We start from the raw sequence: 17743 nt of genomic DNA, 5'->3' as shown, positions 1-17743 counted from the left end.
TGGTCCCATTATAGTACACATGCCAGCTGATAAGTGCTGGTACTAAGGCATTTAAATTAAGACATCCCTACTGAAAAGTGCTGGCACTGTTCCGTTAAAATTACAGTATCTATTCTAGGAAGTGCACCAACTGTCCCGTTAAAGGTATTACAGTGCTGCTACGAATGGCGGGTCCTTAGATCTGGTACAGCTTGGGACGTACTTCGATCATGGATGGGCGCTATACATTAATGTGGTACACACTTACCTTCCGGTCCTGCCTCAGTGTCCAGCAATGTTGTTAGAGAGATCCAGTTAACGCGTCACTGAAGCTGTCCCCTGCCTCCAATACCCCGTCCCGCCTGAATTCCGAACAAGGGTGTCTTGTCAATGTCCTTATATCCCTGCCAACGTCACTGCCTTTATCGCTTAACACAACCCCGCGTCGCAGACAGTAATGCCTTGCCTGAGCGCCCCGTTACTGATGCCAAGTCTAGGGTCCCTATCACTGCCCTAACCGTACCTCCCAGCCCTTTTTTGAGATCTTGTGGCTGTCCCGAACAGCGCTCACTGGGGTGTCCTGGGTTTCTGGCCCTAACATGAGCTCTCGACCTCGGTCCAAGATGCCTGACTCATCCTCAGCACCTGTCACTGCCTTAGCTTCTGTCAATTTTGACTTAGCTATTTGGGGGCGGGGGAGACTAACTACACAATATGGCTTGCTCTTTGCCATCTGCTGTCACTCAACTTTGTCCTCGGTACTCCAATTGGGGGGTTTGAAAAACAAGTCCCGCCCGGGAGAAAAAGGCTAAGGTTTTAGAAACAAAGGGAGTCACAAGGTGAGGAAATAGCTAACATGGTAGCCATCTTAAAACGTAAAGCATTCCCTCAAAACTGAATTAGAAACTCCAGGTTTCGATGTCGCGGAAGAAAATATGTAGTATCTTAGAAATATTTCACTGAAATTAAAAACAAAAACACGCTGTTTTATTTTAAATTTTAGAATAAATAACACTACCATCTAACTATGTATGATAATACAAATAAATATACCATGATTTATTGAGTACGTGTGTAAACATCATCATTGGTTAAGGCTCTAACTTTTAAGAAAAGGAAATGGGCCGTTCTAAGGTATACACTAGCCAGCTAAATTCTGGTAGTGTCTAGTTCCCGTCCGAGAAACGAACCATAGCAATGGCCGCCTACTGTTCTTCACGTGACTTCCAACTCATCTTTGTTATTTTTCCGGAGCAATGAAGCGGTTCCGGAGACATTTAAGTGAGCGGGATTCGGGTAGCGGGAAGGCTTTTGCCTCCGGTGTAAGTGCGACCAGACTCTGCGTGTCTTTGGCTTGCAGTGGTTGGGGTGGCAATTTTCTTAGGAGTACCGGGAACGTTTCTGCCAGACTCTCCATACCTACCCACATTTAAAAAACAAAATCCGTGAGATGTATGTCCCGCCCACATCCACACAAGACTCCGCCCATTTGCACACGGCTCCGCACACACTCTCCGCCCACCTGTCAAAAAGGTAAACTCGGGTTTTGTAGCTGTCATTAGAAACATGTTTGCAGTTTGCACTTTACAGTGGAAAGCAATAAATGCGAATGTCCAAGGACATATATTCGCCTTCCATAAGATCAATACACACACAAAACCAAGAGAGGATATTTTCTTCAAATAGTGTTTTCGAAAACGTTAACGTGATCATGTTTTAAACTCCAAGAGCGAATACACAGGTTTTTCCCTGTAACCTGTAGTACCCAAATTGCACTTTCACCTTAGTTGTTATTTTTCATGAGGTTATATAGTGCAGTGGTGAGGTATACAGCCTGAAAATCTGATGTCGGCTCTGAATCATGAATTGAGGACCTTCAATGTTTCTCATAGTGGGTGAGTCCACCCACGTGTGTACCCTCAACTTGAGCCCTGGTAAACTGGACAAAAAGAATGAAAGCTAAAAAAAAATAGGAATACTGCTTTCAATCCGGTGCCATTAAAGACACCGGATTGAAAAGCAGTATTACTGCGTTTATTTTGCTTCAGCTTTCATTCTTTTTGGCCAGTTTGCCTTATGTTTTAGTCATCCTTCCGTTTAGGGCGACTAAAACATAAGGCAAACTGGCCAAAAAGAATGAAAGCTGAAGCAAAATAAACACGGTAATACTGCTGTCAATCCAATGACACCGGATTGAAAGCAATATTTACTGTTCGCATTGGGTGACTAAAACAAGGCAAACTGGCCAAAAGCAGTAAAGAAGCTTATGCAAAATAAATGCAGTCACTGCCGCAGAGCAGACGGGACCCGGAAACTGCATCAAAAACCCTGAGATTCCAGGGTCTTACCCCGTAGCTTTCAACTCACATGCTTTTGGCGGGTGTCACCCACCTTGTAAACAGCTGACTCACCCGCCAAACCTCCTGCACGCCCATTCGTTTCAATGGGCCTCTCACCCGCCAAAAATAAAATTGTTTATTTTCACCCGCCTTTGCGACACAAATGGTTGAGAGCCATTTGTGGTGGCCTTTAAGGACGACAGGATGCTTCAATGGGTTCTAACTGTCTTTATTACAAGACAAACAGGTGAACGTTAACTTGTCCTCATGCAAGGCAAGGGAACTACTCAGTTCAGTTCAGGGCCTCCCAGTTACCTCACTGGGGGCAAGGTGTGCACATGGATGGCACGCTGCAAGCTTCCAGGGCCCCCATGTGGCCTCCTGTGGCTTTGGATTTATGCCCTGGAAGTTGGGCTGTGTAGGCTCTTCAGGGCCTCAGTTTTGATGGCTCCTTATCAGGAGCAGCGCTGTATGACGACCGCTTGGTCTGGTGCTCCGCCAACATTCCTGGGAACGTTCTCTCGCGGAGCGCAGGTCTGCGAGATCTCATTATGCCGAGATCTCGCGAGACCGCGCTTCCACGATCACGTGATGTCCCCACACTATTCTTACCCTGAGAAATCGTTAACAACCCTGAGTCTCAGGGAAAAACCCAGAGGTTAGGCAGGTGTGACCCTGGAGTGTCCAACTTGTCTTGTCCCTCATCATCATTTTTCTGAGCGGGAACCTGGAAGGCTCTGGCTGCCAGGCTGCAAGAGCAGCAGCAATCTGTGTGCTCTTGACTGGCTGGGAATACAATTTGCATTTTCTTCGGGATACCGTGAACGTTCTTGCAAGACACCAGATTGAGACAGGGGAGCGGAAAATGACATTTACTTAATAAATCATGTTCAGTTATTCAACGTGAAAGGTTTGGAGGGCTAAGTAAAGGAACAGGGACAGTGGATGGTGGTGTTTAACTGTACAAAGTCAGCTAATATAGTAATTTAATGTTTCATGAGGTTGTGTTTAGGATGGGTGGTTTTAGAGGGGGTCGGCTGGGGCTATCAGCGTGTGGTTCGGGAGAGGCACATGGGCATCTTGGTGTGAGTCTGCAAGGGGGAAGGGGCATCTTGCTATGTGGAGGGAGGATGGGGCATTATGGTATTGATCTAGAGTGAGGGATGGGGCATCTTGGTGGGGTCTGAATGGTTGGATAGGGGCACGCTGGTGTGGGTCTGGCGGGATGGGGCACATTGGTGTGGTTCCGGAGGGATGGGGCAAATTGGTGTGGGTCTGGAGGGATGGTTGGGGTACATTGGTGTGGGTCTGGAAGGAGGATTGGGGTACATTGGTGTGGGTCTGGGGACAGGGATGCGGCACATGGGTGTGGGTCTGGAGGGTGGCATGGGTCATCTAGGTGTGGGTTGGGAGGGTGGGATGGAGCATCTTGGTGTGGCTCTGTGGGGAGGGGATTGGGCACATTGGTGTGGGTTTGATGGGAGGGTTGGGGTACATTGGTGTGGGTCTGGGGACAGTGATGGGGCACATTGGTGTGGGTCTGAGGGGAGGGATGGGGGCACATGGGTGTGGGTCTGGAGGGAGAGATGGGGCACAGTGGGTCTGGAGGGTGGCATGGATCATCTAGGTGTGGGTTGGGAGGGTGGGATGGGGCATCTTGGTGTGGCTCTGGGGAGAGGGGTTGGGGCACATTGGTGTGGGTTTCATGGGAGGGATGGGGGACATTGGTCTGTGTTTGGGGAGTGTTGGGGGCACATCGCGGGTTGGGAGGGCAGGATGGGGCATCTTGCTGTGTGGATGTTGGGATCTTGGTGAGGTTTGCAATGGATGGGGGCACATTGGTGTCGGTCTGGAACATGTATGGTGCATCTGTTGTTCTGGAGGGTGGGATGGGACAATGGTGTGGGTCCGGAGGGAGGGGATGGGGGCACATTGGTGTGGGTTTGATGGGAGGTATGGGCACATTGTTCTGGGGAGGCATGGGGGCACATTGGTGTGGGTCTGGAGGGAGGGATGGTGGCATCTTGGATGGGCGCTATACATTGCATGTATATGAATATGTATACATCTGCAATGGGTTGTGGCACATTAGTGCTCGTCTGAAACAGGTATGTGGCATCTGTTGGTCAGGAGGGTGGCATGGGTCACCTGAGGGTGGGATGGGACATCTTGGTGTGGGTCGGGAGGGGATGGGGGACATTGGTCTGTGTCTAGGGGAGGGATGGTTCATCTAGGTTTGGATCTGGGGGGCGGGATGGGGGCATTTTACTGTGTTGATGATGGGATCTTGGTGGGGTCTGCAATGGATGGGGGCACATTGGTGTCGGTCTGGAACAGGTATGATATGATATATTTTTTTAATTTTTTTATTGTGTATGGTCTACATTTTCTATCTACTGACATGAAATGATATGATAGTTTATTTATATAACGCCTATACACAATGTGTTTCAAAGCGCTTCAAGGCAACGGAGGGAACAAGGGAAAATACAACAACATTCTTACAGGACATGAACAGTAAGGATGTGAAATTAAAGGATAGTTCCGGGACTTTTTTTTTATTGTCCCTACGGGTCGGCCATGTGTTTGTAAGCATAAATCGGTAGATCGTAGGAAACTTTCCTATGGACCTTACCCGACTTTTCGCCCATTATCGCACTCGAAATCAGCCCCCATTTTGTGATAATCCTATCATTCCGCCGCATCGACCTGGCTCACCTGCCTTTGCGGCACTAAATCAAATCCCCCGCCCCTGAGCCTGACATCAGCAGACGCGTACTGCCCATTTCAAGCACGTCTCGTGTCAACAATCGCTGCGCCTCAGCTATTGACGTGTTGCCATGGAAATGGCAGGACGCCTCTTTCCCCAATAAGTATAAACAGACCGTTTCACAACATACAGCAGCAGATTTTCGATTCCATTCCTCTCTCTGTGTTACTTTGAGTATTCTGTGACTCGTTTCAGTGCTCTGGTCAGCTACCTTCGCCGCTTGTAGCCCGTGTGAACACCTGTACCATCTCTGTAAATTATTTTACTATCTTTACCGCACAATGGCCACAATAATGCCGTATATGTACGAGCCCGAGTACACCGAGGAGGAACTACTGGAAAGGCAAGCACGCGAAAACGATGGGGATTCGGACGGCAGTTGGGAGGACCAGTCAACGGATGAAGAGCCTGGACCATGTCGCATGGACGGCGTCTCCACCTGGTGCACGTGCAATCGGTGCAAGCTAATGCCAACTGAGGAGGAGAACTGCTGCTGCCGTGAAAATTCCGGGTGCTTGGCCTACATTTCGGAAAGCGAGCAAAGTCTGCAGGAAGGCGAGCAAAGTCCGCAATGCATCACCGAGCTGCCAGAGTTCAGGGAAGCCTGCCTCTCACGGACAGTGTTGAGGATGATGATGGTGCTTATGCACGAACTTCGTGGCACTGTTCGTCCGCGTAATCCGAGTAACGAGTAAGTATACTCTGTTTGTGATGTCAGTGATGCCACCACTATTTCATGGTCGTCTCCCACATATAAAATTACATTTACATATCATTCGAACGCATGTAAATTGGTTCCATATAGTGCATTTTCTAGATATAATTTTTTTCTAAGAAAAATGACATGTGTTACCTGAATCGACATTGATAAGAAAGTTTGGTCAGTTTAATACAGTTTGCATCTTTTTTTTTCACAGGTGGTACAGGCTGGTGGCCTATCGTTGCTTCACTTGGTGGCTTCACGGGAGGCTCGGACACCGCGTTCGGAGAGTAATACCTGCCTGTGCGGTACTTGCCATTAGACAACATTTCCCCAGTGACAGTGGACAATACCGCGGATTTTCCCTCGATGTGCTGCAACCTCAACTTTACAATGTGTAATGTTTATTATTTATGTTTAACTAAAATCTAAAATAAAGCCCAACATATATTTTAGCAATGGTTGTTTTGATTTTTTAAATGAATCTAGTGTGTCTCCGTTGAATAGCCTTCCAGTGCCTTGTCTTGTCACACCACATGTCTCCGGCCAGCATCCTCCCTCACGCTGGCCGCACACCTTCAATCCACATAACCGTTGAACCCATATATGCAGCAGTCATACATATATTATTTTGTGGGTTGGCATCAAGCGTTGGCAATAAAAAGCTGTTGGATTTTATTGATACAAAACATGGTTATAGGTAAATAATAAATATGGTTGATCATAATAAATCCTCTTTTTGGGCACCGGGTACAGAGATGACCCCCATATATTCTCCTGGGAGGGTGAGGTATTTATAAACTCACCCCCCTGCCTTCCATGTAGTAGATCCTGCAGCCATCCTCTTACATTCAGTTAGATGGCCTCTCCTTGGTGAGGCCCTGCGGCAAACGGGTCTTGTCTGCACGACCACCGCCCCGATCCACCCCCCCGCCCTATCAAAGGCAGTTCGCACCGGGGTACTTGTGCTGGCAAGTGGAGCTGTCAGGGAGCGATAAAGGCCAAGAGGTGCCAAAGACCATGTACACTTCAAAGTGGTCTATAGAGCATGGGTTGTTGTTCCCATGTCTACCTCCAGACCCCGTGTCTCCTGCCAAGCATCCCCCCTCACACTGGACGGCCCCCTGCAATCCACATAAGTGTGTCTCCATTCACGAGTCTTCCTGTGTCTTGTCTGCACGACCACCGCCCCGATCCACCCCCCGCCCTATCAAAGGCACTTCGCACCGGGGTACTTGCGCTGCTGGCAAGTGGAGCTGTCAGGGAGCGATAAAGGCCAAGAGGTGCCAAAGACCATGTACACTTCAAAGTGGTCTATAGAGCATGGGTTGTTGTTCCCATGTCTACCTCCAGACCCCGTGTCTCCTGCCAAGCATCCCCCCTCACGCTGGACGGCCCCCTGCAATCCACATAAGTGTGTCTCCATTCACGAGTCTTCCTGTGTCTTGTCTGCACGACCACCGCCCCGATCCACCCCCCGCCCTATCAAAGGCAGTTCGCACCGGGGTACTTGCGCTGCTGGCAAGTGGAGCTGTCAGGGAGCGATAAAGGCCAAGAGGTGCCAAAGACCATGTACACTTCAAAGTGGTCTATAGAGCATGGGTTTGTTGTTCCCATGTCTACCTCCAGACCCTGTGTCTCCTGCCAAGCATCCCCCCTCACGCTGGACGGCCCCCTGCAGACCGCATAATGCCACGACATATACACGTCATTCATTCACAAACACACCCCTGTTTCGAATTCTTTATAACCCACTTCATATTTCTAATGAGAACTTCTTTGCGCTTTGCTAGTCAACCCGTGAAGGTGCTGGTTATCTGCTCTTCGTCTCTGTGAACTTCCGTGACCACTTTGAGCAAACTCGTCAGTTTGCAACCTGTGAACTGCTCCCTGTTCTACGACAAGAAACTACTCTGATCCCTGCATCTAACTGTTTGTTCGTCAAGGTAAGTCCATGTACCATAATCATTTTGCGTCCAATTTTTTAATTTATATCTATTTGCTAGTAGTCATCAAATTGCATCCATGTTTTCTTTTCGTTCACGACAGTACATGCAAGGAACTAGTCACATGTTCTGAGTTTAGTCAAATTACTTTTTCTATTTTTTGAAAGTTATTGAAATACTTATCCGCATGTGAATAACGTGTATAGTTCCAAGAACCAAAACGGACCTTGCATTGAACCTTTTATGTGTCATTTAATGTTTTAACACATTGGTATTCATAGAGAATTGTTGATCTTTACTTTTCAGAACTTTCCATAATGCCTGCCTGTTCCATTGGCGGTTGCCCTTCGAAGACCCATAACAAATCTGAAGATACTATAATGCATGTTTTCCCTAAAACAATAGATCAGATAAGAGAATGGGTCCGATATTGCGGATATCCAGCCTCTGAGCTAGAAAGTAGAGTCCTTGAAGTCTTTGCGGACAAGAGGGGTGATCGATACCGCATCTGCAGCAGGCACTTTAGCCCAGACATGTACTCCACATCATTGCTAATAAAGAAGAAAACACCGCGAGCGAGGCGAAAATTGCTCTCAACCGCTATTCCCACTCTATTCGTCCACATCCCTCCACTGGTGAGTCAAGTTTACGTATTTGTCTCTCGGCCTTGCGGTAGTGTGTAGCATTAGCTAACAATAATTTCCCCATTTATGTATCCACTCAATATGAAGGCGGAAGATTCTCCATCCGTGTCGTTATTGCAGTCATCAGCCACTTCAAGCGCCTATCGGGTAATCTTACTTAGCTATTCTGACACTGACTTGTTTTAGGCATGTAAATCAATAGTTTTAATTGATTGTGTAATCATTTTACCTAATGGTACACCACAGTACTCGTCCTCTAGTCTTTGTTTTCAGTTATAATTATTGTTATCCAAAATAATGCAAGTACTGTCTTTCAGGGAGATGCTGAGGAGTCCAACGCATTGACGACAACCGTAGATGTCACTCAGATGCTCGAGGTACGTTTCCGGACAGTTCCATCGATGGAGATCATCAGATCTTGCATTCTTGTAGCGTGATTGTTACACACAATGTTTCTTTCGTTTTTAGCCATTGGAAGTGTGCACCGCAGTTACAGCGTCCCTTGATGTTCTTATGCATTTCGAGGTATGGATACTGACAGATCAATCATGCGAGATCAAATGACGTGATTACATCCGCTATACTTCCTTCTTTATTAACGCAAGTACTATGTTTCAGGGAGCTGACGGAGCTTCTTCAACAAGAACATCACCCCTAGTAGTTGATGCAGATCTCTGGGTGGTGACACTTCCAACGATGGAGCAAATCGAATCATATTTAGATATCCATTATTTATTTTAGACAACTGATCATTTGTGCAGGTCTATTTAGATGAGCCGTTGACGCCTGCAGAAAGTTTATGTTCTTTTAAACAAAATAGAAAACCATACTAATGCAATTACTGTGTTTCAGGGAGTTGCTGAAGCGTCATCTTCAATAATATCATCAATGGAAGTCTATGCGGAGCCCGAGGTATGGATCTTGACAGTTCAATCTAACTAGATCAACAATGCGTGAACTATTGTCGTTTGAATGTTCTACACAATGCGTTCATTCGTGTTTTGCTATTGAGATGTACGTATGGGTATTGGTCCCCAAGTACATTTTGTGTTTTCAATATTATTATACATACTAATGAAAGTTCTATGTTTCAGGGAGTCGATGGAGCCTCAGTGAGTGATGGATGTGCTTATCATGAAAATATAGTCGTTGCAGCGCGAGAGGAAGTGGAGACATGCACACACGAGTCGGAGCAACAGCGTCCAGATGTTGAATTTCTAGGCAAGAAAGTTTCAAAGAAAAGAAAGCAAAAGAAGGTTAGTGTCCTGTTCACTATATTATGTTGTCTTTCACTGTCAATAGTTCAATACTGTAAGTTGTGTTTAAACTGAACATCCCTTTTCTAATCTGTCCTCTAGTTGCGAGTGGGTGTAAGAACTAGATCTACACAGACAGTGAAGCGAACGAGAGATGTTGCTTGTCAAACCTTTTGGCAGGGACTTGAGACTGGAGATGCATCGTGCCAATGGGAAGAATATGAAGTGATTGACAACGGAGCTATACCACCACCAGCCATTGATAGTGAATGTCCTCCTGGTAGTTTGGATGCAGTCGGAGATCAATTCACAGAATCCACACCCGCAAAAAATAAGAGCGCGCGAAAGTTGAAGACATTGTTTTTTTCTCCCATCTCCGGACAAGGAACAGATGTTGCAATGGAAGAGAATGAAGTGGACGACAATGAAACACCATCAATATCACTCAGCATAGCGGAAGACGATATCAGAGATTGTACCTTTCATGCGAGTGACATGTCCTCAACGTTACAGGCCGAACCAGCTGGGATGCAGAGTGACAGTATAAGGAAAGAGGCCAAATTCATTGTATTCGATAGCTGTTTGATGGATATTATTATGATGATGAAATGTGGGCATTGGGTTGGTGGGGAAGTATGTGGGGAGCCATTGATTAATGTGACTCGTGCAATTCGAGGCACTAACCTTAAAATACATGCCACCTGTACACAATATCATCCGTTCGCATGGTCTGCACAACCCATGCTGGGGCAACTGCCAGCAGGCAATCTACTTTGTGCAGCGGCCGCACTTTTTAGTGGTTCAAGTTTTAAAAAGTTACAGTATTTCTTTCAGTTTGTGGGAATCCATTTCATTGCGAAAAGTCAGTTCTACAAATACCAAACCGATTATCTATTTCCAGCCATCAGCGAAGCTTGGAGAATGGAAAAAATGTCAATGGAAAGTACATTCGCGGGCAAACGCTTCAGGCTAGCCGGTGATGGACAGTGCGACAGCCCAGGATTTTCAGCCAAGTACTGCACCTACCACTTTCAGGACATCGAAAGTAAGAAAATTGTGAGTTCGGTGGTCGTGCAGGTGTCACAAAGTACATCCTCAGTGGCCATGGAGAAAGTTGGCTTTGTAGCATCATTGCAAGAACTACAATCGCGGGGAATGGTGATCGACCTGATAGCCACGGACAGACACGTTTCAATTGCCAAGACAATGAGAGAAGAGTACAAAAATATAAATCACCAATTTGACGTATGGCATCTTGCAAAAACAATCAATAAAAAATTGTCGGCTGCAGGAAAAAAAAAAGATATGCAAGGTATTTCACAGTGGTCCAAGTCAATCAGCAACCATCTTTGGTGGAGCTCAAAAACATGTGAAGGGTCGTTGGAAATTCTACTGGAAAAATGGCGGTCAGTAATGTTGCACTGTAGCAACGTACATCGATGGTCGACAAATGAGCATTTCCACAAATGTGAACATGGCCATTTGTCCACAGAGGAGGCACGGAAGAAGAAGTGGTTGATTCCTTCATCACCCACTCACAAGGCCATTGAAAAGATTGTATTTGATAAAACTATAACAAGAGATTTGAGGGGACTCACGGAATTCTGCCACACAGGAGATTTGGAGGTGTTCCACAATATGTGCCTAAAGTACAGGCCCAAAAGATTGCATTTTGGCATGGAAGGCATGATAAATCGGACTCTTCTAGCGGTCTTGGCACATAACCATAATGTTGGCCGTCAACAAAGTAGGACGACCGGAACTTTAGGGACGCTTCGCTACAATAAGGCCTTCACTAAAAGAAGTAAACAATGGGTGATCAAACCAGTGTTTGAGGATATGCAATATGAGTTTATTGAGAGACTTATCGTAGATGTCCTCGATAGGCACATACATGGAGTGGTGAACGAACCTATGCAGGGGACAACTGCATTGCCACCCAACATTGCCTCTGTTCCATGTCCACCTAAAGCAGAGCTCATTGAGAAATACACATCACGGTTTAAATGATTGTAATTTGATTGTCTGTTCTCTCGAGTCTCCTCATGTTGCAGGCCCATTGCAATTAAACCAAACAGTAATATAAATAATTTTTACAAAAATTATAGAATGTTTCCGTATTACAAACACATGGCCGACCCATAGGGACAATAAAAAAAAAGGCACGCAGACAAGATGCCCTTACACTAACTGGAGCTAACTAGAAATGTGTGCTCGCTCAAAGTGAAGGTCAGCTGCTTTGATGTTTTGCTCGGGTGGCGGAACGGCCCACGACCCAGTATAAGGTTCTATTGTGATTTGACCTTGACAGGCCGGGACCATCCTGAAAGACTAAGAAAAGATAATGAATAAAATTTCAGAAACGAAACGATGAGCCACGTTCATTAGAAGAAGTAACGTCGGCAAAGAAGGAGTGGTGTTTCGGGTCTGCCCTACACAGAGACACAATGGAAAATGCAAATATAATGTAAGTAACTTTTGATGAGTTTATACCGCAATTTCATTACTATACAGTGGCTTTAAAGACGGGTTCAGTTGTACTTGTTCGTTCTATGTGGCATATTGTTTTCTACCGCGCACTATCTTGAGGAGAAACATCTGCTTTTACTGAAGCACCTCAAAACCTTCCTCTTTGCTTCTGCTTTCTCTCTCCCTCTCCCCTCCTACAACTGGTCCACTGTCTGCGACCTCGGTCCTGGGCCCTTCCACTCTCCACCTGCACTGCCTCCCTGTCAACCCCTGCACTGGGGGACTGTCTCAGTATCCTACAGCCCCCCCTTCCCAGCACTTGTTCTGCACTTACCTTGCACTTGCCACCAGCTGGCCCTATTTATTTATTATTTTATGCTACTTACCTTGTACTCCACTCCCCCCCTCCCTGCCTCGCCACGCCTTTAAACACTTGTGTACACCCAGTAGCGCTGTCCTCGCTATGATTTTAATAAGGATCTGATGGTGAGACTAATTTCATTTTTTATGTTTTTAGGTACATCATTCACTACTGTCTGTGTCACGAGTACCGGACACCGGCGGACGGCTTCTACAGCCGCCAGTTGCTTCTCCGCGTGAACAACGTTACCACCCTGACCATTTTATGGGACGATCGCCAAGTACAAGTATGCCCTTACGCGGTACTAACGGTTAGATGCAACATACCTACCGTTGTGGTGGCCTAGTGCCTCGTTGTTGGAACAGCCATGCGATTATCAGTGCGACCGAAGAGCTTATTTTTATCGTAAACCAACATCGCTTCCCTCAAGACGAACTAATTTGGATCGAGAGCAAAGAAAAATGCAAATCGCTGAATATTCTCTAAACATTTGATGTCCAATAAACGTACTTTGCCAAATGTACAATCTTGCCGTTTGCTTTTAAACCACGGTTTCACATTCCGAATTGTGGCGCTGTATTGTGAGATGCTCTAAGACCCTGTGTACAGCAAAGGACCATCGCGTTCCTCAATACGAACTTTTTGGAACATGAGCAAATAAAAATGCAAATCGCTGAATATTCTCTAAACATTTGATGTCAAATAAATGTACTTTACCACATTTACAATCTTGCGGTTTGATTTCAAAGTACAGTTTCATATTCCGAATTGTGGTGCGCTGTATTGTGAGCTGATCTGTGTTGATTTCCGGGGTCTGTGTGGAGTCGCGTAGAAGACGCCTGGGCGCGTTTGCCTACGCAGCTCAGTCACGTCACGGATAGAGGCGGGGAATATGAATGTTTTGATAAAGTCTGTTTCAGGGGCGGGGGATTTGATTTAGTGCCGCAAAGGCAGGTGAGCCAGGTCGATGCGGCGGAATGATAGGATTATCACAAAATGGAGGCTGATTTCGAGTGCGATAATGGGCGAAAAGTCGGGTAAGGTCCATAGGAAAGTTTCCTACGATCTACCGATTTATGCTTACAAACACATGGCCGACCCGTAGGGACAATAAAAAAAAAGTCCCGGAACTATCCTTTAACTATCGTACTCGGCCTGATGACATTTCAGATAGTGCAAGAGCTAAGACATAGATAAGGAAGGGAGGGGGAGAGTGGGAAAGTAACTGAAACAGACAGGCGACTACCGTACTAGGCCTGACGACATTTCTGGTAGAGCCAGAGAAAAACAAAAGGTGAGGGAGAGGGGTGCAGAAAGGGAGGGGAGGAATAAAACAAGCGACTATCCTACTAGGCCTGACAACGTTTTAGATAGTGCTGAAGGGAGGGGGGGAACAGTAAGGGGATGGGCGAGCGACAGACGAGGTTGCTATCATACTAGGTCCAGGGACAATTCTGATAGAGTAAGTGCAAAGAAGAAAGTAAAGGGAGGAGATAGGAAAGGGGACAGGGGAGGGGAGGAGATAACAGAGAGTAAGCAGTCAAAAAGAGTGGAGAAGCAAGAGGGGAGAGCGTATACAATTGCAGAAGTCGGTAGTAACACACAATGTTGCAAGCCAGGATACAAGATGAAGATGGGAACAGCATGATTCAGGGCCACCATGAGTACAAGATGCAAAGGAAGTCCAGCATGAGAGTTGACAAAGGGTTACACACTGTGAATCAATGAAGTCCAAAAAAGTAAAATCCAGCATTGGCCACAAGACAGTGATGGTGAAACCAGACTATATCGGGTCAGACTCCTGTGTGCGGGAATGGGGGGGGGCACAAGGGAACAACACAGGGGGAACAGAGAGGATGGGAATGGGCAGTGGGGACAGAGGGTGTAAACATGTGTTGGTGCATGCTTACCTGCTGTATTAGCAGGGGGTCGGACCCTGGATCCTCCTTGTCCGAACAGGTCCAAACAGGAATGGCCCTTTTCTTTGACTGCCCTTTACTTTGGACGTCTGGGTGATAGACACCTTTGATCTAAGAGTGGGGATTGCTAAATGGTGAAAAAGAGTGGCAACCAGGAAGGCACCAGATGGGCCGGGCTTAGGCCAGGTGACCTAGATCCACTTACACCTGCTCCCCAGCTGCAAAGGAAAAGAGGCTGGAGTACTCCGTAAGTAGGGAAAAGTCGGCAAGCAGGAAGGCACCAGGTGGGCGGGGCTTGCTAAGTGGTGAAAAAGAGTGGCAACCAGGAAGGCACCAGGTGGGTGGGGCTTGCTAAGTGGTGAAAAAGAGCGGCAACCAGGAAGGCACCAGATGGGCAGGGCTTAGGCCAGGTGACCTAAATCCACTTACACCTGCTCCCCAGCTGCAAAGGAAAAGAGGCTGGATGACTCCTTAAGTAGGGAAAAGAACGGCAAGCAGGAAGGCACCAGGTGGGCGGGGCTTGCTAAGTGGTGAAAAAGAGCGGCAACCAGGAAGGCACCAGATGGCCGGGGCTTAGGCCAGGTGACCTAGATCCATGTACACCTGCTCCCCAGCTGCAAGGTAGGCAGATGCCCCAAGTATGGGGCATCTGTTAGTCTGGAGGGTGGAATGGGGCATCCTGGAGTGGGTGCGATGGGGACATCTGTGTGCATCTGGAGGGTGGCAATGGGGGAACATTGGTGTGGGTTTGATGGGAGGGACAGGGAATATTGGTGTGGGTCGGGGGAGCTATGGTGGCATGGTGTGAGTCTAGAAGAATGGATCCTCCAGGTGTGGGTCTGGACAGTAGAATGGGGCATCTTGCTGTGTGGAGGGACTGATGGTGGCATCTTGGGGTCTACAATGGACGAGGGCACATTAGTGTAAGTTTGGAACAGGTATGGGGCATCTGTTCTGGAGGTTGGCATGGGTCATCTAGGTGTTGGTTGGGAGGGTAGGATGGGGCATCTTAGTGTGGGTGGGATGGGGACATCTGTGTGCATCTGGCGAGTGGGATGGGGCATCTTTGTGTGGGTCTGGAGGGAGGGATGGTGGCATCTTGGTGTGGGTCTGGGAGGAATGGGGCACATTGGTCTGGAGGGAAAGAAGGGGGACATTTGTCTGGGTCGGAAGGGTGGGATAGGCATCTTGGTGTGGGTCTGAGAGCGAGGGATGGGGCATATTGGTGTGGGTCTCGAGGGGGGATTGGTGGCATCTTGGTGGGGTCTGGCATGGAGGGTTGGCCTCTTGGTGGGCTCTGGAATGGAGGGGTGGGGCATTGTGGTGTGGGTCTAGAGTAGGGGTGCACAACTAATTTTGACAAAGGGCCGAAGGTACCTTACATGAGGCCTATAGTGGGCCGAAAAGTAAATGTGGGCGGGGCAGTAGGCAGGGCGTGGCAGGAGGCTTTTTCAACCCCCAATTTGTATTAAATTCATGGAAAAAGAATATGTTTTTGAGGGGTAACGATTTTAATTGCATTTCAGACTTACATTTTGTACTACACATTTTCCATTGTTATAATTTATTTTGATTTATTGTATATCGTCTGTTTAATTAAATTATATATATTTTATTGACCTATGATTGGACATTCCGTTATTTTGGACTGCTATAGTTTGCTGTTTGGGTTGCCCAATGCCTTCGTTGAGTCAGGTTTCCTCAAAAAAGCAAAGGATGTACATCTCCTAAATGTGCCTGTTTTAGCTTTATTATTGGGTTCACTCTTGGAGTGCAACACTATGCCCCATGGCTCCCACCCCCAACCAAACACTATGCCCCATGGCCCCCTCACCCCCAACCAAACACTATGCCCCATGGCTCCCACCCCCAACCAAACACTATGCCCCATGCCCATGTCCCCTACCCCCAACCAAACACTATGCCCCATAGCTCCCACCCCCAACCAAACACTATGCCCATGGGCCCCTCATCCCCAACCAAACACTATGCCCCATGGCTCCCACCCCCAACCAAACACTATGCCCCATGGCCCCCTCACCCTCAACCAAACTCTATGCCCCATGCCCATGTCCCCCACCCCCAACCAAACACTATGCCCCATGGCCCCCTCACCCCCAACCAAACACTATGCCCCATGTCCCTCACCCCCAAGCAAACACTATTCCCCATGTCCCTCACCCCCATCCAAACACTATGCCCCATGGCTCCCACCCTCAACCAAACTCTATGCCCCATGCCCATGTCCCCCACCCCCAACCAAACACTATGCCCCATGGCCCCCTCACCCCAAACCAAACACTATGCCCCATGTCCCTCACCCCCAAGCAAACACTATGCCCCATGTCCCTCACCCCCATCCAAACATTATGCCCCATGGCTCCCACCCCCAACCAAACACTATGCCCCATGGCCCCCTCACCCCCAACCAAACACTATGCCCCATGGCTCCCACTCCCAACCAAACACTATGCCCCATGGCCCCCTCACCCCCAACCAAACACTATGCCCCATGGCCCCCTCACCCCCAACCAAACACTATGCCCCAAACACACTCTCAAGCATGCACCCGAACCCCCCCAACTCAGCACACACACTCTCAAGCATGCACCCATACAGACCCAAACCCCCCACCCCCCAACTCAGCACACACACTCTCAAGCATGCACCCATACAGACCCGAACCCCCCACCCCCCAACTCAGCACACACACTCTCAAGCATGCACCCATACAGACCCAAACTCCCCACCCCCCAACTCAGCACACACACTCTCAAGCATTCACCCATACAGACCCAAACCCCCCACCCCCCAACTCAGCACACACACTCTCAAGCATGCACCCATACTGACCCAAACCCCCACCCCAGCACACACACTGTCAAGCGTGCACCCATACAGACCCAAACCCCCCACCCCCCAACTCAGCACACACACTCTCAAGCATGCACCCATACAGACGCAAACCCCCCACCCCTCCAACTCAGCACACACACTCTCAAGCATGCACCCATACAGACCCAAACCCCCCACCCCCCAACTCAGCACACACACTCTCAAGCAGGCACCCATACAGACCCAAACCCCCCACCCCCAACTCAGCACACACACTCTCAAACATGCACCCATACAGACCCGAACCCCCCAACCCCCAACTCAGCACACACATTCTCAAGCATGCACCCATACAGACCCAAACCCTCCACCCCCACATCTCAACATACACAACACAAACACTCAAAAACAAACATTCATGCACATCCGACACCCCCCACACCCCCTCTAAACATACACAACACACTCAAAAACAAACATTCAAACACATCCGACACCCCCCCACCCCCCACCCCATCTCAACAT

At 48.0% G+C, this 17743-nt stretch overlaps 1 protein-coding gene across 2 annotated transcripts in view; it reads right to left on the bottom strand.

Annotated features, from left to right (window-relative positions):
- Positions 1-653, bottom strand: part of SUN2 (Sad1 and UNC84 domain containing 2) — a 396247-nt gene extending 395594 nt beyond the window's left edge. Inside the window, exon 1 of one of the 2 annotated variants that reach the window (XM_069652961.1) lies at positions 248-653. The gene's annotated coding sequence lies outside the window, so the exon portion shown is untranslated. The remainder of the gene's footprint in view (positions 1-247) is intronic. The other variant, XM_069652963.1, reaches the window with a different exon arrangement.
- Between the last annotated feature and the right edge of the window lie 17090 nt (positions 654-17743).

This window comes from Ambystoma mexicanum, chromosome 3q (genome assembly GCF_040938575.1).
Source record: "Ambystoma mexicanum isolate Mex_15411 chromosome 3q, UKY_AmexF1_1, whole genome shotgun sequence".
Classification (NCBI taxonomy): Eukaryota; Metazoa; Chordata; class Amphibia; order Caudata; family Ambystomatidae; genus Ambystoma; species Ambystoma mexicanum.
Note: the sequence above shows the minus strand (reverse complement) of the source record. Positions and strands in the feature narration are given on the sequence as shown.